This window comes from Pseudophryne corroboree, chromosome 4 (genome assembly GCF_028390025.1).
Source record: "Pseudophryne corroboree isolate aPseCor3 chromosome 4, aPseCor3.hap2, whole genome shotgun sequence".
Taxonomy (NCBI): Eukaryota; Metazoa; Chordata; class Amphibia; order Anura; family Myobatrachidae; genus Pseudophryne; species Pseudophryne corroboree.
This window is the reverse complement of record NC_086447.1, coordinates 13,302,512-13,328,351: the sequence shown is the minus strand read 5'-3', so window position 1 is coordinate 13,328,351 and position 25,840 is coordinate 13,302,512. Positions and strand designations below refer to the sequence as shown.

Here is a 25,840-nt window from a genome sequence, read left to right as displayed (position 1 = left end):
TGCGCTCCACTTACACACAGGCTCCTTGCTGTAATGTGCATCATGTGTGTGTTATTATTATGTGTCATTATCAGTGATTCCCCCTCTCATCCTCCTGTCTATCTGTGTGTTACCTGGACGCTGCGCTCCACTTACACACAGGCTCCATGCTGTAATGTGCATCGTGTGTGTGTTATTATTATGTGTCATTATCAGTGATTCCCCCTCTCATCCTCCTGTCTATCTGTGTGTTACCTGGACGCTGCGCTCCACTTACACACAGGCTCCATGCTGTAATGTGCATCGTGTGTGTGTTATTATTATGTGTCATTATCAGTGATTCCCCCGCTCATCCTCCTGTCTATCTGTGTGTTACCTGGACGCTGCGCTCCACTTACACACAGGCTCCATGCTGTTATGTGCATCGTGTGTGTTGTTATTATTATGTGTCATTATCAGTGATTCCCCCACTCATCCTACTGTCTATCTGTGTGTTACCCGGACGCTGCGCTCCACTTACACACAGGCTCCATGCTGTAATGTGTATAGTGTGTGTGTTATTATTATGTGTCATTATCAGTAATTATCCCGCTCATCCTCCTGTCTATCTGTGTGTTACCCGGACACTGTGCTCCACTTACGCACAGGCTCCATGCTGTAATGTGTATAGTGTGTATGTTGTTATTATTATGTGTCATTATCAGTGATTCCCCCACTCATACTCCTGTCTATCTGTGTGTTACCCGGACGCTGCGCTCCACTTACACACAGGCTCCATGCTGTAATGTGTATAGTGTGTGTGTTATTATTATGTGTCATTATCAGTGATTCCCTCGCTCATCCTCCTGTCTATCTGTGTGTTACCCGGACGCTGCGCTCCACTTACACACAGGCTCCATGCTGTAATGTGTATAGTGTGTGTGTTATTATTATGTGTCATTATCAGTGATTCCCCCACTCATCCTCCTGTCTATCTGTGTGTTACCCGGACGCTGCGCTCCACTTACACACAGGCTCCATGCTGTAATGTGCATCGTGTGTGTGTTATTATTATGTGTCATTATCAGTGATTCCCCCACTCATCCTCCTGTCTATCTGTGTGTTACCCGGACGCTGCGCTCCACTTACACACAGGCTCCATGCTGTAATGTGCATTGTGTGTGTTATTATTAAGTGACATTACCAGTGATTCCCCCGCTCATATACCTGTATATCTGTGTGTTACCCGGACGCTGCATTCCACTTACGCACAGGCTCCAAACATCCTTTGCCACAGAAAAATTCACAGCACTTCTTCCTGCCGTCACATTGCCAGTCACTATCACACGGAATTCTGTTAGCTAGACAAAACAGTGGAATTTCCTCTTCCTCCAGCATGCACATTCCTGGCTTATCATCTGGATAGAGAAATGGAAAGACGCCTCATTACTTGGTTATCAGTAATTGTTGCACTGGAAAATATTTCACTGTAAGATCAGATGGGCTGTAATCAGATTCAGTATCAGTGACCAATGGACGGGATGCTGGCAATAAAAATACCGTCAGCGGCTTCTCATCCATCAGAATCTCGACAGCCTCCCAGTAAGCCCCCTAACCTTCCTCTGCCCCCTACCCTAACCCTCCCTTACCTGCTGCCTAAACCTTAACCTCCCTGCTTAATGCCTAAATCCCCCTTCTAAGTGCCTAAACATAACCCTCCTTCCTCTGTCCCTAACCCTAACTCTAACCTTCTCGGCCCTGCACCCTAACCTTCCCGGCCCTGCACCCTAACCCTAACCTTCCCTGCCCTGCACCCTAACCCTAACCTTCCCGGCCCTGCACCCTAACCCTAACCTTCCCGACCCTGCACCCTAACCCTAACCTTCCCATCCCTGCACCCTAACCCTAACCTTCCCGGCCCTGCACCCTAACCCTAACCTTCTCGGCCCTGCACCCTAACCCTAACCTTCCCAGCACTGCACCCTAACCCTAACCTTCCCGGCCCTGCACCCTAACCCCTACCTTCCCTGCCCTGCACCCTAACCCTAACCTTTCCGGCCCTGCACCCTAACCCTAACCTTTCCAGCCCTGCACCCTAACCCTATCCTTCCCAGCCCTGCACCCTAACCCTACCTTCCCAGCCCTGCACCCTAACCCTAACCTTCCTGGCCCTGCACCCTAACCTTCCCGGCCTTGCACACTAACTTTCCCAGCCCTGCACCATAACCTTCCCAGCCCTGCACCCTAACCCTAACCTTCCCGGCCCTGCACCCTAACCCTAACCTTCCGTATTCTATATAAGTCACCGCGCGTCGCAGCCATTTTCCACTCGTGCATTGGAGATTGAACGGAGAGGACGTGGCTGCGTTCTCTCTCTGACAAGCTCCGTAATCTGTGCTCAGTGTACTGCAAATATCTGTGCTCAGTGTGCTGAAAATATCTACGTTCTCTGCCTGAAAACGCTCCATATCTGTGCTCAGTGTGCTGCAAATATCTGTGCTCAGCTCTGTGTCAAGTATACTATCTCTGTGCTGCATTAATGTGAGCAGTATATAGTATGACAGTGCAGCATTTTGGTGACCAGCAGTATACATATATAGGCAGAGCCGGCCTTAGGCATAGGCAATCTAGGCAAATGCCTAGGGCATTTGGTATGCTTAGGGGCACCCTCAGCTTCTGCTGATTAAAATGATATGCGGCATGCCTATATTCTGTGTGTGACTGCAGCTGTATCTGCATACAAAATGCTACGTTGCAGTGTATTCCTGGAAATCACTGTAATGTAGCATTTCATATGTAGATACAGCCGCAGTCGCACACAGAATATAGGCATGCTGCATATCATTTTAATCAGCAGAAGCTGCTTGTGCGTCCTAGCCACATAGTAATGCAAATAAGATGCATTTTCATAAACAGAAGGCGCCCGACGTTAGCAGAGCTGCCAGCTGACTCATGCCAGGAATCTCCTGCAGAACTAGCTGTGGTGCTAGGGGGCACCTGCAAAAATCTTGCCTAGGGCATCATATTGGTTAGGGCCGGCTCTGTATATAGGCCCTCATTCCGAGTTGTTCGCTCGTTAGCTGCTTTAAGCAGCATTGCACACGCTAAGCCGCCGCCCTCTGGGAGTGTATCTTAGCTTAGCAGAATAGCAAACGAAAGATTCGCAGAATAGCGAAAATAAATTTCTTAGCAGTTTCTGAGTAGCTCGAGACTTACTCACAAATAGCGATCAGCTCAGCCCGTTTCATTCCTGGTTTGAAGTCACAAACACACCCTGCGTTCGGCCAGCCACTCCCCCGTTTCTCCAGACACTCCCGCATTTTTCCCTGGCACGCCTGCGTTTTTCCGCACACTCCCAGAAAACGGCCAGTTTCCGCCCAGAAACACCAACTTCCTGTCAATCTTACTACGATCACTTCAACTATGAAAAATCTTTGTTCGTACGTGAGTAAATCTACTAAGTTTTGTGTTAAAATACTAACCGCATGCGCACTGTGAACCAAGCACATGCGCATTTTTGCCTTAATCGCTCCGTTGCGAAAATTGGCAATGAGCGAACAACTAGCAATGACCACCATAGTACAGTACAGTAGGCCATTGCTGTATCTTGCAGCTCTGTGTCAAGTATAATATCTCTGTGCTGCATTATTGGGAGCAGTATATAGTAGGACAGTGCAGCATTTTGGTGACCAGCAGTATACATATAGTATAGTACAGAAGGCCATTGCTGTATCTTGCAGCTCTGTGTCACTTCTAGTATCCTGGTCAGTTCTCACTATCTGCTGCATTGTTGTGACCAGTATGTAAACTGTACTGTGCGACGTGTGTTATACACCTGGTGATTATATATCCTGTATACTGTACTGAGCGATGTGTGAGATACACCTGGGGATTATACACCCTGTATACTGTACTGAGCGATGTGTGAGATACACCTGGGGATTATACACCTTATATATTATACTGTGCGATGTGTGTTATAAACCTGGTGATTACACATCCTGTAATCTGTGCTGAGCAATGTGTGAGATACACCTGGGGATTATACACCCTGTATACTGTACTGTGCAATGTATTGAGATACACCTGGTGATTATACACCCTGTGTACTGTACTGTGCAACGTTTGTGATACACATGGTGATTATATATCCTGTATACTGTACTCAGCGATGTGTGAGATACACCTGGGGATTATACACCTTATATATTATACTGTGCGATGTGTGTTATACACCTGGTGATTACACATCCTGTAATCTGTACTGAGCAATGTGTGAGATACACCTGGTGATTACACATCATGTAATCTGTGCTGAGCAATGTGTGAGATACACCTGGGGATTATACACCCTATATACTGTACTGTGCAATGTATTGAGATACACCTGGGGATTATACACCCTATATACTGTACTGTGCAATGTATTGAGATACACCTGGGGATTATACACCCTATATACTGTACTGTGTGATGTGTGAGATACACCTGGGGATTATACACCCTATATACTGTACTGTGTGATGTGTGAGATACACCTGGGGATTATACACCCTGTATACTGTACTGAGCAATGTGTGAGATACACCTGGTGATTATACACCCTGTATACTGTACTGAGCAATGTGTGAGATACACCTGGGGATTATACACCCTATATACTGTACTGTGTGATGTGTGAGATACACCTGGGGATTATACACCCTATATACTGTACTGTGCAATGTGTGAGATACACCTGGGGATTATACACCCTATATACTGTACTGTGCGATGTGTGTTATACACCTGGGTATTATACACCCTATATACTGTACTGAGCGATGTGTGAGATACACCTGGGGATTATACACCCTATATACTGTACTGAGCAATGTGTGAGATACACCTGGGGATTATACACCCTATATACTGTACTGTGTGATGTGTGAGATACACCTGGGGATTATACACCCTATATACTGTACTGAGCAATGTGTGAGATACACCTGGTGATTATACACCCTATATACTGTACTGTGTGATGTGTGAGATACACCTGGGGATTATACACCCTATATACTGTACTGTGCAATGTGTGAGATACACCTGGTGATTATACACCCTGTATACTGTACTGTGTGATGTGTGAGATACACCTGGTGATTATACATCCTGTAATCTGTACTGAGCAATGTGTGAGATACACCTGGGGATTATACACCCTATATACTGTACTGTGTGATGTGTGAGATACACCTGGGGATTATACACCCTATATGATGTACTGTGTGATGTGTGAGATACACCTGGGGATTATACACCCTATATACTGTACTGTGTGATGTGTGAGATACACCTGGGGATTATACACCCTATATACTGTACTGAGCGATGTGTGAGATACACCTTGGGATTATACACCCTATATACTGTACTGAGCAATGTGTGAGATACACCTGGGGATTATACATCCTATATACTGTACTGTGTGATGTGTGAGATACATCTGGGGATTATACACCCTATATACTGTACTGTGGGATGTGTGAGATACACCTGTTGATTATACACCCTATATACTGTACTGTGTGATGTGTGTTATACACCTGGGGATTATACACCCTATATACTGTACTGTGTTATGTGTGAGATACACCTGGGGATTATACACCCTATATGATGTACTGTGTTATGTGTGAGATACACCTGGGGATTATACACCCTATATACTGTACTGTGTGATGTGTGAGATACACCTGGGGATTAAACACCCTATATACTGTACTGAGCAATGTGTGAGATACACCTAGTGATTATACACCCTATATACTGTACTGTGCGATGTGTGAGATATACCTGGGGATTATATACCATGTATACTGTACTGAGCGATGTGTGATATACACCTGGTGATTATATATCCTGTATACTGTACTGAGCGATGTGTGTGATACACCTGGGGATTATACACCCTATATACTGTACTGTGCAATGTTTGTGATACACCTGGTGATTATATATCCTGTATACTGTACTGAGCAATGTGTGAGATACACCTGGGGATTATACACCTTATATATTATACTGTGCGATGTGTGTTATAAACCTGGTGATTATACATCCTGTAATCTGTACTGTGCAATGTGTGAGATACACCTGGGGATTATACACCCTATATACTGTACTGTGTGATGTGTGAGATACACCTGGGGATTATACACCCTATATACTGTACTGAGCAATGTGTATGATACACCTGGGGATTATACACCCTATATACTGTACTGAGCAATGTGTGAGATACCCCTGGGGATTATACACCCTATATACTGTACTGTGCGACATGTGTGAGATACACCTGTGGATTATACACCCTATATACTGTACTGTGTGATGTGTGAGATACACCTGGGGATTATACACCCTATATACTGTACTGTGTGATGTGTGAGATACACCTGGGGATTATACACCCTATATACTGTACTGTGTGATGTGTGTTATACACCTGGTGATTACACATCCTGTAATCTTTACTGAGCAATGTGTGAGATACACCTGGGGATTATACACCCTATATACTGTACTGTGTGATGTGTGAGATACACCTGGTGATTATACACCCTGTATACTGTACTGTGTGATGTGTGAGATACACCTGGTGATTATACACCCTGTATACTGTACTGTGTGATGTGTGAGATACACCTGGGGATTATACACCCTGTATACTGTACTGTGCGATGTGTGAGATACACCTGGTAATTATACACCCTATATACTGTACTGTGCGATGTGTGAGATACACCTGGGGATTATACACCCTATATACTGTACTGAGCAATGTGTGTACACCTGGGGATTATACACCCTATATACAGTACTGTGCGATGTGTGAGATACACCTGGTGATTATACACCCTATATACTGTACTGTGTGATGTGTGAGATACACCTGGGGATTATACACCCTATATACTGTACTGTGTGATGTGTGAGATACACCTGGGGATTATACACCCTATATACTGTACTGTGTGATGTGTGAGATACACCTGGGGATTATACACCCTATATACTGTACTGAGCAATGTGTGAGATACACCTGGGGATTATACACCCTATATACTGTACTGAGCAATGTGTGAGATACACCTGGGGATTATACACCCTATATACTGTACTGTGCGACATGTGTGAGATACACCTGAGGATTATACACCCTATATACTGTACTGTGTGATGTGTGAGATACACCTGGGGATTATACACCCTATATACTGTACTGTGTGATGTGTGAGATACACCTGGGGATTATACACCTTATATACTGTACTGTGTGATGTGTGTTATACACCTGGTGATTACACATCCTGTAATCTGTACTGAGCAATGTGTGAGATACACCTGGGGATTATACACCCTATATACTGTACTGTGTGATGTGTGAGATACACCTGGTGATTATACACCCTGTATACTGTACTGTGTGATGTGTGAGATACACCTGGTGATTATACACCCTGTATACAGTACTGTGTGATGTGTGAGATACACCTGGGGATTATACACCCTGTATACTGTACTGTGCGATGTGTGAGATACACCTGGTGATTATACACCCTATATACTGTACTGTGCGATGTGTGAGATACACCTGGGGATTATACACCCTATATACTGTACTGAGCAATGTGTGTACACCTGGGGATTATACACCCTATATACTGTACTGTGCGATGTGTGAGATACACCTGGTGATTATACACCCTATATACTGTACTGTGTGATGTGTGAGATACACCTGGGGATTATACACCCTATATACTGTACTGTGTGATGTGTGAGATACACCTGGGGATTATACACCCTATATACTGTACTGTGTGATGTGTGAGATACACCTGGGGATTATACACCCTATATACTATACTGTGCGATGTGTGTTATGCACCTGGGAATTATACACCCTATATACTGTACTGTGTGATGTGTGAGATACACCTGGGGATTATACACCCTGTATACTGTACTGTGCGACATGTGTGAGATACACCTGGGGATTATACACCCTATATACTGTACTGTGTGATGTGTGTGATACACCTGGGGATTATACACCCTATATACTGTACTGTGTGATGTGTGAGATACACCTGGGGATTATACACCTTATATACCGTACTGTGTGATGTGTGAGATACACCTGGGGATTATACACCCTATATACTGTACTGTGTGATGTGTGAGATACACCTGGTGATTATACACCCTATATACTGTACTGTGCGATGTGTGTGATACACCTGGGGATTATACACCCTATATACTGTACTGTGCAATGTGTGAAATACACCTGGGGATTATACACCCTATATACTGTACTGTATGATGTGTGAGATACACCTGGGGATTATACACCCTATATACTGTACTGTGTGATGTGTGAGATACACCTGGTGATTATACACCCTATATACTATACTGTGCGATGTGTGAGATACACCTGGGGATTATACACCCTATATACTGTACTGTGCGATGTGTGAGATACACCTGGTGAATATACACCCATTATACTGTACTGAGCGATGTGTGTTATACACCTGGGGATTATACACCCTATATACTGTACTGAGCGATGTGTGTTATACACCTGGGGATTATACACCCTATATACTGTACTGAGCAATGTGTGAGATACACCTGGGGATTATACACCCTATATACTGTACTGTGTGATGTGTTAGATACACCTGGGGATTATACATCCTGTAATCTATACTGAGCGATGTGTGAGATACACCTGGGGATTATACACCCTATATACTGTACTGTGCGATGTGTGAGATACACCTGGGGATTATACACCCTATATACTGTACTGTGTGATGTGTGAGATACACCTGGTGATTATACACCCTATATACTGTACTGTGTGATGTTTGTGATACACCTGGGGATTATGCACCCTATATACTGTACTGTGCGATGTGTGAGATACACCTGGGGATTATACACCCTATATACTGTACTGTGTGATGTGTGAGATACACCTGGGGATTATACACCCTATATACTGTACTGTGTGATGTGTGAGATACACCTGGTGATTATACACCCTATATACTGTACTGTGCGATGTGTGAGATACACCTGGGGATTATACACCCTGTATACTGTACTGTGTGATGTTTGTGATACACCTGGGGATTATACACCCTATATACTGTACTGTGCGATGTGTGAGATACACCTGGGGATTATACACCCTATATACTGTACTGTGTGATGTGTGTGATACACCTGGGGATTATACACCCTATATACTGTACTGTGCGATGTGTGAGATACACCTGGGGATTATACACCCTATATACTGTACTGTGTGATGTGTGAGATACACCTGGTGATTATACACCCTATATACTGTCCTGTGCGATGTGTGAGATACACCTGGGGATTATACACCCTATATACTGTACTGTGCGATGTGTGAGATACACCTGGGGATTATACACCCTATATATTGTACTGTGTGATGTGTTAGATACACCTGGGGATTATACACCCTATATACTGTACTGTGTGATGTGTGAGATACACCTGGTGATTATACATCCTGTAATCTATACTGAGCGATGTGTGAGATACACCTGGGGATTATACACCCTATATACTGTACTGTGCGATGTGTGAGATACACCTGGGGATTATACACCCTATATGATGTACTGTGTGATGTGTGAGATACACCTGGGGATTATACACCCTATATACTGTACTGTGTGATGTGTGAGATACACCTGGGGATTATACACCCTATATTATTATTATTATTATTATTATTATCCTTTATTTATATGGCGCCACAAGGGTCCTGCAGCACCCAATTACAGAGTACATAAATAATCAAACAGGAAAACAGCGACTTACAGTTGATGACAGTATAGGACAAGTACAGGGTATATAGACATAGTTACATCAGCAGATGACACTGGAATAAGTATCAGGTGGCAGAAGACTGCTGGATGTGGTGCAGTTGAAGATTATTAAAGTAAGACAAAGGATAAGCACATGAGGGAAAAGGGCCCTGCTCGTGAGAGCTTACAATCTAAAGTGGAGGGGTAGACAGACATGGGTGACACAGATGGGGTACATAGAGAACGTGGAACAGAGGGTTAGGATGAGATTTGGGTGGGTTTGGTGAAGAAGTGGACCCCCAGAAGGCACAAGTCAATACTTAACATTGCAACATTTTACTGGGCTATGCAGGAGAACATTAAAAATAAGGGGGGAAATAAAAATAAAAAAAAAGAATCGATAACTTCTACCGCTTTCAAAAAGGTCAGTGGAAGCTGAAATAATGGACAACTACCTCATGGAAGCCAGATACAGTATACCAAACAGTACTTAGCAGAGTTAGGAATGAGTGCTTATGAAATACAGTAACATTTTGTCATAATATTTCAGAAACTGCATGGCTGGTCTCTTGCACTCTTTTGCTCTAATACACCACCTGCTTTAGGATTTATATTCAAAAACATTATGTCTCCATAATCCCAAAAACGTCAGTCTTCTTGGATAGTGGTTTGTTCCTTTGTAAGGGAAAGAGAACAAACATTCTCAAACAACGGTTTCTCAATTACTTTTTCCTCTGGGAAGGGATTATGGATTCGCAGGAATATCTGAGCATTTCTGTAATCAGAAAGCAGCGACGTTCTACAAATGTTTACGAATAATACCAGTGATTTTGTCATTTTCTTCCAGTGATTTGGACCAATAATACCATAGATTAGAACGAATAATTCCAGTGATTTTGTCATTTTCTTCCAGTGATTTGGACCAATAATACCATTGATTAGAACGAATAATTCCAGTGATTTTGTCATTTTCTTCCAGTGATTTGGACCAATAATACCATTGATTAGAACGAATAATTCCAGTGATTTTGTCATTTTCTTCCAGTGATTTGAACCAATAATACCATTGATTAGAACGAATAATTCCAGTGAATTTGTCATTTTCTTCCTTTGATTTGGACCAATAATATTATTGATTAGAACGAATAATTCCAGTGATTTTGTCATTTTCTTCCAGTGATTTGGACCAATAATACAATTGATTAGAATGAATAATTCCTGTGATTTTGTCATTTTCTTCCAGTGATTTGGACCAATAATACCATTGATTAGAACGAATAATTCCAGTGAATTTGTCATTTTCTTCCTTTGATTTGGACCAATAATATTATTGATTAGAACGAATAATTCCAGTGATTTTGTCATTTTCTTCCAGTGATTTGGACCAATAATACCATTGATTAGAACGAATAATTCCAGTGAATTTGTCATTTTCTTCCAGTGATTTGGACCAATAATACCATTGATTAGAACGAATAATTCCAGTGATATTGAGGTACTTTTGTCACTTAGCTTAGCCGTCCTGCAACCTTGGTGCACCTCTTTTTCTCTTTTCTTTGCATCTTGTGCTGTTTGGGGGCAATTTTTTTAAGTGCCATCCTGTCTGACACTGCAGTGCCACTCCTAGATGGGCCAGGTGTTTGTGCGGCCCTCTTGGGTCGCTTTGCTTAGTCATCCAGCGACCTCTGTGCAAATTTTAGGACTAAAAATAGTATTGTGAGGTTTGAGGTGTTCAGAATAGACTGGAAATGAGTGGAAATTGTGGGTATTGAGGTTAATAATACTATAGGATAAAAATTACCCCCAAATTCTATGAATCTAAGCTGTATTTGAGGGGTTTCAGAAAAAAAACACCCAAATCCAAAACACACCCGAATCCGACAAAAATTCTTAAGGGAGGTTTTGCCAAAACGCGACCGAATCCAAAACACGGACGCGGAACCGAATCCAAAACCAAAACACAAAACCCGAAAAATTTCCAGTTCAAACCATACAGACAGTCTGTAATCTCTCCCTCACCGCCTCCCTGGCGAGAGCTGTCACAGGCACCCTCCTGAACATAACGCCACCCGGATGAGGACAAGTACTACAAGCTCCAGAATGACAGTTTGCTGCAGGTAGCAGGTCCTGTCTGGCATTCCAGGGTCCAGACCATTCCGGTTTTTAACCAATCCCCCCAAAAACTTACAGGAAATAACACTGTTCACACTACAGGAAAAAAACAAACATATTGGCCTCGATAGGAATAAATAAAAAACATTTCCCACTACAGGCAAAATAAGACATACTAAACCCCACAGGGGGGGAAACAAAACTTAATAGCTGTAATAGGAAAAAAACACTGGCCCTAAACTCCCTCCCCCGCACCCTATCACACTCTCCCCCGGCACCCTATCACACTCACACATTCCCTGCCCCAGCACCCAATCACAATCACACATTCCCTCCCCCGGCACCCTATCACACTCACACATTCCATCCTCCGGCACCCTATCACACTCAGACATTCCCTCCACCGACTCCCTATCACACTCACACATTCCCTCCCCCGGCACCCTATCACCCTATCACACTTACACATTCCATCCCCCTGCACCCTATCACACTCACACATTCCATCCTCCGGCACCCTATCACACTCACACATTCCCTCCCCCGACTCCCTATCACACTCACACATTATCTCCCCCTACACCCTATCACACTCACACATTCCCTGCCCAAGCACCCTATCACACTCACACATTCTCTGCCCCAGCACCCAATCACAATCACACATTCCCTCCCCCGGCACCCTATCACACTCACACATTCCCTCCCCCGGCACCCTTTCACACTCACACATTCCCTCCTCCGGCACCCTATCACACTCAGACATTCCCTCCACCGACTCCCTATCACACTCACACATTATCTCCCCCTACACCCTATCACACTCACACATTCCCTCCCCCAGCACCCTATCACACTCACACATTCCCTCCCCCGGCACCCTATCACACTCACACATTCCCTCCACCGGTACCCTTTCACACTCACACATTCTCTCCCCTGGCACCCTATCACATTCACACATTCCCTCCCCCGGCACCCTATCACACTCACACATTCTCTCCCCCGGCACCCTATCACACTCACACATTCCCTCCACTGGCACCCTATCACACTCACACATTCCGTCCCACTGCATGCTATCACACTCACACATTCTCTCCCCAGTACCCTATCACACTCACACATTCCCCCCCCCGGTACCGTATCACACTCACACATTCCTTCTCCCGGTACCCTATCAACTCAAACATTCCCACCCCCTGCACCCTTCACACTCACACATTCCCTCCCCCAGCACCCTATCACACTCACACATTCTGTCCCCCTGCAACCTATCACACTCACACATTCACTCCCCCTGCACCCTATCACACTCACACATTCCCTCCCCTGGCACCCTATCACACTCACACATTCTCTCCCCCGGCACCTTATCACACCCACATATTCCCACACCCGACACCCTATCACACTCACACATTCTCTCCCCCGGCACCCTATCACACTCACACATTCCCTCCCCCAGCACCCAATCACACTCATACATTCCGTCCCCCTGCACCCTATCACACTCACACATTCTCTCCCCCGGCACCCTATCAAACTCACACATTCCCTCCCCCTGCACCCTATCACATTCACACATTCTATCCCCCCGGCACCCTATCACACTCACACATTCTATCCCCTGGCACCCTGTCACACTCACACATTCCCTCCCCCGACACCCTATCACACTCACACATTCCCTCCCCCTGCTCCCTATCACACTTACACATTCTCTCCCCCAGCACCCTATCACATTCACACATTCCCTCCCCCTGCACCCTTTCACACTTACACATTCTCTCCCCCGGCACCCTATCACACTCACACATTCCCTCCCTCTGCACCCTATCACACTCACACATTCCCTCCCCCTGCACCCGATCACACTCACACATTCCCTCCCCCAGCACCCTATCACATTCAAACATTCCCACCCACGGCACCCTAGAACACACACACATTCACCCCCAGCACCCTATCACATTCACACATTCCCACCCCCTGCACCCTCTCACACTCAACACATTCCCCCCACACCCTATCACACTCACACATTCCCTCCCCCTGCACACTATCACACTCACACATTCCCTCCCCCAGCACCCTATCACATTCACAAATTCCCACCCCCTGCACCCTATCACACTCACACATCCCCCCCGCACCCTATCACAATCATACATTCCCTCCCCCTGCACACTATCACACTCACACATTCCCTCCCGTGGCACCCTATCACACTCACACATTCCATCCCCCTGCACCCTATCACAATCACACATTCCCTCCCCGGCACCCTATCACACTCACACATTCCCTCCCCCGGCACCCTATCACACACACACATTTCCTCCCCGGCACCCTATCACACTTACACATTCCCTCCACCGGTACCCTTTCACACTCACACATTCCCTCCCCCGGCACCCTATCACACTCACACATTCCCTCCACCGACTCCCTATCACACTCACACTTTCTCTCCCCCTACACCCTATCACATTCACACATTCCCTCCCCTAGCACCCTATCACACTCACACATTCCCTCCCCTACACCCTATCACACTCACACATTACCTCCCCCGGCACCCTATCACATTCACACATTCCCTCCCCCGGCACCCTATCACACTCACACATTCCCTCCCGTGGCACCCTATCACACTCACACATTCCATCCCCCTGCACCCTATCACACTCACACATTCCCTGCCCCAGCACCCTATCACACTCACACATTCTCTGCCCCAGCATCCAATCACAATCACACATTCCCTCCCACGGCACCCTATCACACTCACACATTCCCTCCCCCGGCACCCTATCACACTCACACATTCCCTCCCCCGGCACCCTATCACACTCACACATTCCCTCCACCGGTACCCTTTCACACTCACACATTCCCTCCCCCGGCACCCTATCACACTCACACATTCTCTGCCCCAGCACCCTATCACACTCACACATTCCCTCCACCGGTACCCTTTCACACTTACACATTCCCTCCCCCGGTACCCTATTACACTCAGACATTCCCTCCACCGATTCCCTATCACACTCACACATTATCTCCCCCTACACCCTATCCCACTCACACATTCCCTCCCCCAGCACCCTCTCACACTCACACATTCTCTCCCCCTGCACCCTATCACACTCACACATTCTCTCCCCCTGCACCCTATCACACTCACACATTCCCTCCACCGACTCCCTATCACACTCACACTTTCTCTCCCCCTACACCCTATCACACTCACACATTCCCTCCCCCAGCACCCTATCACACTCACACATTCCCTCCCCGACACCCTATCACACTCACACATTACCTCCCCCGGCACCCTATCACACTCACACATTCCCTCCCGTGGCACCCTATCACACTCACACATTCCATCCCCCTGCACCCTATCACACTCAAACATTCCCTGCCCCAGCACCCAATCACAATCACACATTCCCTCCCCCGGCACCCTATCACACTCACACATTCCCTCCCCCGGCACCCTATCACACTCACACATTCCCTCCACCGGCACCCTATCACACTCACACATTCTCTGCCCCGGCACCCTATCACACTCACACATTCTCTGCCCTAGCACCCTATCACACTCACACATTATCTCCCCCTACACCCTATCACACTCACACATTCCCTCCCCCAGCACCCTATCACTCTCACACATTCCCTCCCCCAGCACCCTATCACACTCACACATTCTCTCCCCCTGCACACTATCACATTCACACATTCCCTCCCCCGGCACCCTATCATGTCCCATGTAACTCCGCCCCCAATTCCCGTGTAGCTCTGCCCCTGAGTCATGTGTCCTTCTGTTTCTGACCTGTATCCCCTGCGGCCCTGCCAGAGCGGTTCCGGGAAGCGTGGGCATGGCTGTCTGCTGGTGCTGGCATCTACGCTGCTGGCAGGAGGGGGCGGTGCTTTAGAGTAGACTGTTCCTGGCAAGCTGCTGTATCAGGGAAAAATATGTCCTGGCTGCAGCGGCAGCAAAGCAAATCCTGTGGGCCTATTTTGATGGGGGGCCTGGAGCTGCAGCTCAACTCGCCCCATTGTTAATCCAGCCCTGATGACCAGAACCTCTTGACAATGAGCAGGTATTGTGACATACTGTATTACAATAGGGGCATGTGGGGACATTACAGAGAGGGCATAATATGGTGACAGGGGCATAGAGATGTAGCCATGCTCATCGTGGCTACATCTGTGCTATATGAGCAGCGTCGGTGAGCACACACATAGCAGTGCCGAGCTGCAGCATTTGCCACTTCTATGTACGCGAATGGGGTATGTGCGCAACTAAGACACACATGCATCCCAGACGTGCATGCAGTTGTGCCTAACAAGGTGCGATTGTGGTAATATGTAGGCACGCTGAACGGTTTCTGCGCATGCGCACACATTACAGAGCACCGGCATGCAAACGCTGCCGCAGGAGCGAACCGTGCTGAGTTAGGCTCAATGTGCAGCAGGCGTGTATGATGGCAGGACAGTGTGCCATAGCATGAGGTCTATACTCTGGGATGAATGTAACTGGCTCATTGGTTATCACCATACATCTCATAGACGCTTTATTTCCAGGTTACTCACACCAAATACATTCCTAGGTATTATCTTCCAATTATTATACATCCAATAATGTCTTCCAGGAGGTCCACTGTGCATGATGTGTAACCAACGAGACCTCTATCCCATAACTCCTGCACTGGAAGGGTCTGGTTACTGGTGGTCCAGCTGGTGGTGGAGCGGGGGCTGGGTATTATAGAATACATTACTATACACTGTGAATGATGTGTAACCCCCAAGACCTCTATCCTATAACTCCTACCCTGGAAGGGTCTGGTTACTGGTGGTCCAGCTGGTGGTATAGTAGGGGCTGGGTATTATAGAATACATTACTATACACTGTGAATGATGTGTAACCCCCGAGACCTCTATCCTATAACTCCTACCCTGGAAGGGTCGGGTTACTGGTGGTCCAGCTGGTGGTATAGCAGGGGCTGGTTATTATAGAATACATTACTATACACTGTGAATGATGTGTAACCCCCAAGACCTCTATCCCATAACTCCCACACTGGAAGGGTCTGGTTACTGGTGGTCCAGCTGGTGGTATAGCAGGGGCTGGTTATTATAGAATACATTACTATACACTGTGAATGATGTGTAACCACCGAGATCTCTATTCCATAACTCCTGCACTGGATGGGTCTGGTTATTGGTAGTGATAAGCGGGTTCGGTTCCTCTGAATCCGAACCCCCCCGAACTTCACCCATTTTACACGGGTCCGAGGCAGACTCGGATCCTCCTGCCTTGCTCGGTTAACCCGAGCGCACCCGAACGTCATCATCCCGCTGTCGGATTCTCGCAAGATTCGTATTCTATATAAGGAGCCGCGTGTCGCCGCCATTTTCACTCGTGCATTGGAGATGATAGGGAGAGAACGTGTGCAGCGTTCTCTCAGTTGTGCTCAGTGTGCTACAAATATCTGTGCTCTTTGTGCTGCAAATATCTGTGCTCAGTGTGCTGCAAATATCTGTGCTCAGTGTGCTGCAAATATCTGTGCTCAGTGGGCTGCAAATATCTGTGCTCAGTGTGCTGCAAATATCTGTGCTCAGTGTGCTTTATTGTGGAGACTGGGGACCACCAGTATTATAGTAGGAGGAGTACAGTGCAGAGTTTTGCTGACCAGTGACCACCAGTATTATACGTTCTCTGCCTGAAAAACGCTCCATATCTGTGCTGCATTGTAGTATATAGTAGGATGACAGTGCAGAATTTTGCTGACCAGTGAACACCAGTATTATATCAGTACGGTACAGTAGGCCACTGCTCTACCAACCTCTGTGTCGTCAAGTATACTATCCATCCATACCTGTGGTGCATTTTAGTTGTTGTGCACAGTATATATATAGTAGGAGGACAGTGCATAATTTTGCTGACCACCAGTATATAATATATAGCAGTATGGTACAGTAGGCCACTGCTCTACCTACCTCTGTGTCGTCAAGTATACTATCCATCCATACCTGTGGTGCATTTTAGTTGTTGTGCGCAGTATATATAGTAGGAGGACAGTGCATAATTTTGCTGACCACCAGTATATAATATATAGCAGTACGGTACAGTAGGCCACTGCTCTACCTACTTCTGTGTCGTAAAGTATACTATCCATCCATACCTGTGGTGCATTTTAGTATTTGTGTGCAGTATATATAGTAGGAGGACAGTGCATAATTTTGCTGACCACCAGTATATAATATATAGCAGTACGGTACAGTAGGCCACTGCTCTACCTACCTCTGTGTCATCAAGTATACTATCCATCCATACCTGTGGTGCATTTTTTAGTTGTTGTGCGCAGTATATATAGTAGGAGGACAGTGCATAATTTTTCTGACCACCAGTATATAATATATAGCAGTACGGTACAGTAGGCCACTGCTCTACCTACCTCTGTGTCGTCAAGTATACTATCCATCCATACCTGTGGTGCATTTTAGTTGTTGTGCGCATTATAAATAGTAGGAGGACAGTGCATAATTTTGCTAACCACCAGTATATAATATATAGCAGTACGGTACAGTAGAACACTGCTCTACCTACCTCTGTGTCGTCAAGTATACTATCCATCCATACCTGTGGTGCATTTTAGTTGTGCACAGTATATATAGTAGGAGGACAGTACAGAATTTTGCTGACCACCAGTACATAATATATAGCAGTACGCTACAGTAGGCCATTGCTATTGATATATTACTGGCATATAATTCCACACATTAAAAATGGAGAAGAAAAATGTGGAGGGTAAAATAGGGAAAGATCAAGATCCACTTCCACCTCATGCTGAAGCTGTTGCCACTAGTAATGGCCGAGACGATGAAATGCCATCAACGTCGTCTGCCAAGGCCGATGCCCAATGTCATAGTATGGAGCATGATGTAGAAAAAAAAAACAAAAACAATTGCGCAAATACCTCACGTGCAGCCCAGGTCAACTCAGAGCAGGTTCACCACACCACAACAATAGTACAATAGAAAGAAGAGAGACCCAGTGGCGCAGAATGAATAACTAAATAGAAAAACAATAAAAACAATACAATTCCCTGTCTTTAAAGGGAAAAAGTCCGTTCCAGGTTTTTCGTTCTCCTTTCAATGTTTCCACATCAGGAAAAGTACCTCAAGGGGAAGAGAGAATATCCTTAGTGCAACACTGTTTAAAATACTTAGTCACACTTTCTAGATCTACGAGTCATGAACTCACATTAGATAAATTAATTATAGGCTCATCATCCTCCACATTTGTTTTCCTTCCTTCACCGCAGTATATAGAACTCAGAAAGAAAATATATTTAGTGCAACACTGTTTTCTTAAAAGCAGGAAGATTTATTACAGAATAACACTCACAATATTTAAAAGAAAACAAGGCATGTAGGACCTCCTCAGAGGACAAACTGACTCTCACAGACAGAAGGATTCGGATCCAGCCGGTCCAACCGCAACTAGATGTCGACGTCCCCACGATGTTTACCAGGAAAGGTCCAAAAGTCCATAAACAAAGTCCACCAGCTTTACTCGTTTCGGACACTCTGGTCCTTCATCAGAAGCTTGGTGGCATATAGTCCTATAGGGCTTTTTATACCCACACTAATCCAGAAAGACCACCCCCACCCCATCTGAGAATGGGCGCCAAACAACGTTCATCAACCAATCAGATGGAAGCGATGATCCTTAATTTTCTATTACATCACTTCCAGAGTTATCGGAAACCACATTTGCGTGTCACCGCGTTTGAAGTTCCGTCGCGCAACTTCTGGTATTACTGGAAGTTACGTCTGCATGTCACCGCGTCTCACAGGATGATGATCTAAGCGTCACTTCCGGTAATCCCGGAATGACAGGTGCGTTCCACCACGTTCCACACCAATAGACTCTATTACTCTCGTAGACGTCTTGGTAGTGGAGAAGCTCACAATTAAGCAGTGGATATCTCCATGGTAGCGCGGTCATATTTCGAAAACGGCACATATTATCGTAGGGTGGCAGTGATCTATAATAAATTAAAACATTCAAATTAATCATAAATACAATTTATTACGAGTGAACAGATCTGAATTAGTCTCTTAATCCCCTGCTGTACTGTTCTCTGTATTGTATTTAGTGACGAGGGATCCGAGCGCGCCCGAACGTCATCATACCGCGGTCGGATTCTCGCGTCGCCGCCATTTTTCACTCGTGCATTGGAGATGATCGTGAGAGGACGTGGCTGGCGTCCTCTCAGTTTCTATGTTCAGTGGGCTGCAAATTGTGCTGCAAATATCTGTGCTCAGTGTGCTGCAAATATCTGTGCTCAGTGTGCTGCAACTGCAAATATCTACGTTCTCTGCCTGAAAAACGCTCCATATCTGACTGTGCTCAGTGTGCTGCAAATATCTGTGCTCAGTGTGCTAATTGCTTTATTGTGGGGACTGGGGACCAGCAGTATTATATAGTAGGAGGACAGTGCAGAGTTTTGCTGACCAGTGATCACCAGTGTTATACGTTCTCTGCCTGAAAAACGCTCCATATCTGTGCTCAGTGTGCTGCATATATCTGTGCTCACACTGCTTTATTGTGGGGACTGGGGACCACCAGTATTATATAGGAGTACAGTGCAGAGTTTTGCTGACCAGTGACCAGTGACCACCAGTATTATACGATGTCTGCCTGAAAAACGCTCCATATCTGTGCTCAGTGTGCTGCAAATATCTGTGCTCACACTGCTTAATTGTGGGGACTGGGGACCACCAGTATTATATAAGAGGAGTACAGTGCAGAGTTTTGCTGACCAGTGACCACCAGTATACGTTGTCTGCCTGAAAAACGCTCCATATCTGTGCTCAGTGTGCTGCATATATCTGTGCTCACACTGCTTTATTGTGGGGACTGGGGACCACCAGTATTATATAGGAGGAGTACAGTGCAGAGTTTTGCTGACAGTGACCACCAGTATTATACGTTCTCTGCCTGAAAAACGCTCCATATCTGTGCTCAGTGTGCTGCATATATCTGTGCACACACTGCTTTATTGTGGGGACTGGGGACCACCAGTATATTATATAGGAGGAGTACAGTGCAGAGTTTTGCTGACAGTGACCACCAGTATACGTTGTCTGCCTGAAAAACACTCCATATCTGTGCTCAGTGTGCTGCATATATCTGTGCTCACACTGCTTTATTGTGGGGACTGGGGACCAGCAGTATTATATAGGAGGAGTACAGTGCAGTTTTGCTGACAGTGACCACCAGTATACGTTGTCTGCCTGAAAAACACTCCATATCTGTGCTCAGTGTGCTGCATATATCTGTGCTCACATTGCTTTATTGTGGGGACTGGGGACCACCAGTATTATATAGGAGGAGTACAGTGCAGAGTTTTGCTGACCAGTGACCACCAGTATTATACGTTCTCTGCCTGAAAAACGCTCCATATCTGTGCTGCATTGTAGTATATAGTAGGAGTACAGTGCATAATTTTGCTGATCACCAGTATATAATATATAGCAGTACGGTACAGAAGGCCACTGCTCTACCTACCTCTGTGTCGTCAAGTATACTATCCATCCATACCTGTGGTGCATTTCAGTTTTGCACAGTTTGCTGACCACCAGTATATAATATATAGCAGTATGGTACAGTAGGCCACTGCTCTACCTACCTCTGTGTCGTCAAGTATACTATCCATACATACCTGTGGTGCATTTCAGTTTTGCACAGTTTGCTGACCACCAGTATATAATATATAGCAGTACGGTACAGTAGGCCACTGCTCTACCTACCTCTGTGTCGTCAAGTATGCTATCCATCCATACCTGTGGTGCATTTCAGTTTTGCACAGTTTGCTGACCACCAGTATATAATATAAAGCAGTACGGTACAGAAGGCCACTGCTCTACCTACCTGTGTCGTCAAGTATACTATCCATCCATACCTGTGGTGCATTTCAGTTTTGCACAGTTTGCTGACCACCAGTATATAATATATAGCAGTATGGTACAGTAGGCCACTGCTCTACCTACCTCTGTGTCGTCAAGTATACTATCCATCCATACCTGTGGTGCATTTCAGTTTTGCAGAGTTTGCTGACCACCAGTATATATTATATATATTATATAGCAGTACGGTACAGTAGGCCACTGCTCTACCTACCTCTGTGTCGTCAAGTATACTATCCATCCATACCTGTGGTGCATTTCAGTTTTGCACAGTTTGCTGACCACCAGTATATACTATATAGCAGTACGGTACAGTAGGCCACTGCTCTACCTACCTCTGTGTCGTCAAGTATACTATCCATCCATACCTGTGGTGCATTTCATTTGTGCGCAGTATATATAGTAGTAGGCCATTGCTATTGATATATTACTGGCATATAATTCCACACATTAAAAAATGGAGAACAAAAATGTGGAGGGTAAAATTGGGAAAGATCAAGATCCACTTCCACCTCGTGCTGAAGCTGCTGCCACTAGTCATGGCCGAGATGATGAAATGCCATCAACGCCGTCTGCCAAGGCCGATGCCCAATGTCATAGTAGAGAGCATGTAAAATCCAAAAAAATAAAGCTCAGTAAAATGACCCAAAAATCTAAATCAAAATCGTCTGAGGAGAAGCGTAAACTTGCCAATGTGCCATTTACGACACGGAGTGGCAAGGAACGGCTGAGGGCCTGGCCTATGTTCAAGGCTAGTGGTTCAGCTTCACATGAGGATGGAAGCACACATCCTCCCGCTAGAAAACTGAAAAGAGTTAAGATGGCAAAAGCATAGCAAAGAACTGTGCGTTCTTCTAAATCACAAATCCCCAAGGAGAGTCCAATTGTGTCGGTTGCGATGCCTGCACCTCTTTTTTCTTTCATTTTTCTTTGCATCATGTGCTGTTTGGGGACTATTTTTGGAAGTGCCATCCTGTCTGACACTGCAGTGCCACTCCTAGATGGGCCAGGTGTTTGTGTCGGCCACTTGGGTCGCTTAGCTTAGTGTTAGGTTCCTGGTGCTCAGAACAAGGGAGATGTTGCGTAGTGACTCCAGAGCATCAGAACGTGACGCTGAAATAAGGTGTGGTGTTGAAATAGCCCCTAGCACCCTACCTCCATTGTTTCACCTGTGTGGTCAGTCACGCCTGAGTGACTATGGTTTCTTGGGCCCACGGCAGCCGCGTTTGAAGGGCGGATTAGGTCTGCCCAACTCCGATGCCCCCAGGTCTTAAAGTGAGACAAGGCGTGAACCGAGACAGGATAATAACAAGGGGACCTCTAACTAAAGCAAACAGAAGGCTAGGGGCTACTAACAACCCTAAAACTAAATATATGTGTGGGACGCCGCCAAAGGAAAAGAACAACAAAGGAAATGCTGTCCACACGCCGACACAATACTGTTGTGTACCGGCGGTGACAGCATAAGCAGAACCCTCTGCAAAACACCAGTAACAAAATATAACCAAAGAATACTGCGGCCTAGGCCGACGGACGCGGCAAAGCCGCTACTCACGGAACCGGTACAAATACTGGCAAACGGACAGGAACCCCCAATACAGCCAACACAGACTCTCAGAACCGGAGGACAGGCAGAATCCCAAACTACAGACCGGTGGACACCAAGAAGCCAGACACTCGACCAGGCACAGACAAAGCCACAGGACTTCTGGACAGGGTCGCTTCACGGCAGGACACGGGATCAGACACTGGAACCGACACTGGAACCGACACTGGAACCGACACTGGAAGCAGCTAGACAGACACTGCTAGACAGGAGCTCAGGAACTGGCAGGGACTAGCTCAGAACTCAAGAACTCTGGAACTATCACCAGCATCTGTGAATTGCACTGAGCCAGAATATAACAGAGAGTCCTAATTAATTATGTCATGCAGCTGCCCTGCTGCACAACTGAGAGGTCCAATTAACAGACAGGTGAGGCTGAACACATGGGAACAAGCTGCAATTACACAGACTCACCACCGGCAGCAAACAAGAGTCTTCTTAAACCAGAGCAACGAGAAATCCTGGCCTGCAAGACAACTATAAACATAAAATACGGAAAACAGGAATGAACAACTACCTGTGGTTCATAACAGTACCCTCTCCTTAAGGGTGAGCTCCGAACACCCCATGACACCCACGGGGAACATAAACAGAAGTATAACATAAAATACATAACCAAAATGCAAAACAGGAATGAGCCACAGCCGTGGCTCATAACACTTAGTCACACAACTACCTCATTGCGCCTCTTTTTTCTTTGCATCATGTGCTGTTTGGGGACTATTTTTTTGAAGTGCCATCCTGTCTGATACTGCAGTGCCACTCCTAGATGGGCCAGGTGTTTGTGTCGGCCACTTGGGTCGCTTATCTTAGTCACACAGCTACCTCATTGTGCCTTTTTTGTTCTTTGCATCATGTGCTGTTTGGGGACTATTTTTTTAAAAGTGCTATCTTGTCTGACACTGCAGTGCCACTCCTAGATGGGCCAGGTGTTTGTGTCGGCCACTTGTGTCGCTTAGCTTAGCCATCCAGCGACCTCGGTGCACCTCTTTTTTTCTTTGCATCATGTGCTGTTTGGGAACAATTTTTTTGAAGTGCCATCCTGTCTGACACTGCAGTGCCACTCCTAGATGGGCCAGGTGTTTGTTTCAGCCACTTATGTCACTTAGTTTAGTCACACAGCTACCTCATTGCGCCTCTTTTTTTCTTTGCATCATGTGCTGTTTGGGGACAATTTTTTTGAAGTGCCATCCTGTCTGACACTGCAGTGCCACTCCTAGATGGGCCAGGTGTTTGTGTCGGCCACTTGGGTCGCTTAGCTTAGTCATCCAGCGACCTCGGTGCAAATTTTAAGACTAACAATAATATTGTGAGGTGTGAGGTGTTCAGAATAGACTGAAAATGAGTGTAAATTATGGTTATTGAGGTTAATAATACTATGGGATCAAAATGACCCCCAAATTCTATGATTTAGCTGTTTTTGAGGGTTTTTTGTAAAAAAAACACCCGAATCCGACAAAAAATTTCAGGGAGGTTTTGCCAAAACGCGTCCGAATCCAAAACACGGCAGTGGAACCGAATCTAAAACCAAAACACAAAACCCGAAAAATGTCTGGTGCACATCACTAATTGTATTGCAGCTGAGAACAACAGATGAAGGCTTATGTTAATACACCATGGTGTGCCTAGGTGCAGCAATCTAGCCTGGATAACCGTGGACCCATCTGTATGATACTATTCCCATATTTAGAAAATAAATTTGGTGCTACCCATTGATACTTAATATATATATATCAAGACAAAAAGAAGAAAAGAAGAATCAATGGAGGAATGTGGGAGTGCTCTTTCCCTTCCACAGAATATTCTTGTTACAATGATTACAAGTGGAAATAGGGGAAATATTGATATCGGTGGTCATTCCGAGTTGTTCGCTTATTGCCGATTTTCGCTATGCTGCGATTTGTTGCTAAATGCGCATGCGCATGGTACGCAGTGCGCATGCGCAAAGTTATTTAACACAAAACTTAGTAGATTTGCTGGTGTTCGTACGACGCTTTTCAGTCGCACTGCTGATCGGTGAATGATTGACAGGAAAGGGGTGTTTCTGGGTGGTAAATGAGCGTTTTCACGGCGTTGGCTAAAAAACGCAGGCATGTCAGGGAAAAACGCGGGAGTATCTGGAGAAACGGGGGAGTGGCTGGCCGAACGCAGGGCGTGTTTGTGACGTCAAACCAGGAACTAAACGGACTGAGCTGATCGCAATCTAGGAGTAGGTCCAGAGCTACTCAGAAACTGCTAAGAATTATTTAGTAGCAATTCTGCT

General features: G+C 45.7%; 1 long non-coding RNA gene across 1 annotated transcript in view; it reads right to left on the bottom strand.

The window, feature by feature from the left end:
• LOC134911061 (uncharacterized) overlaps positions 1 to 1,315 on the bottom strand; it is a 128,443-nt gene extending 127,128 nt beyond the window's left edge. Inside the window, exon 1 of the long non-coding RNA XR_010176298.1 lies at positions 1,186 to 1,315. This is a non-coding gene — a long non-coding RNA (uncharacterized LOC134911061). The remainder of the gene's footprint in view (positions 1 to 1,185) is intronic.
• Between the last annotated feature and the right edge of the window lie 24,525 nt (positions 1,316 to 25,840).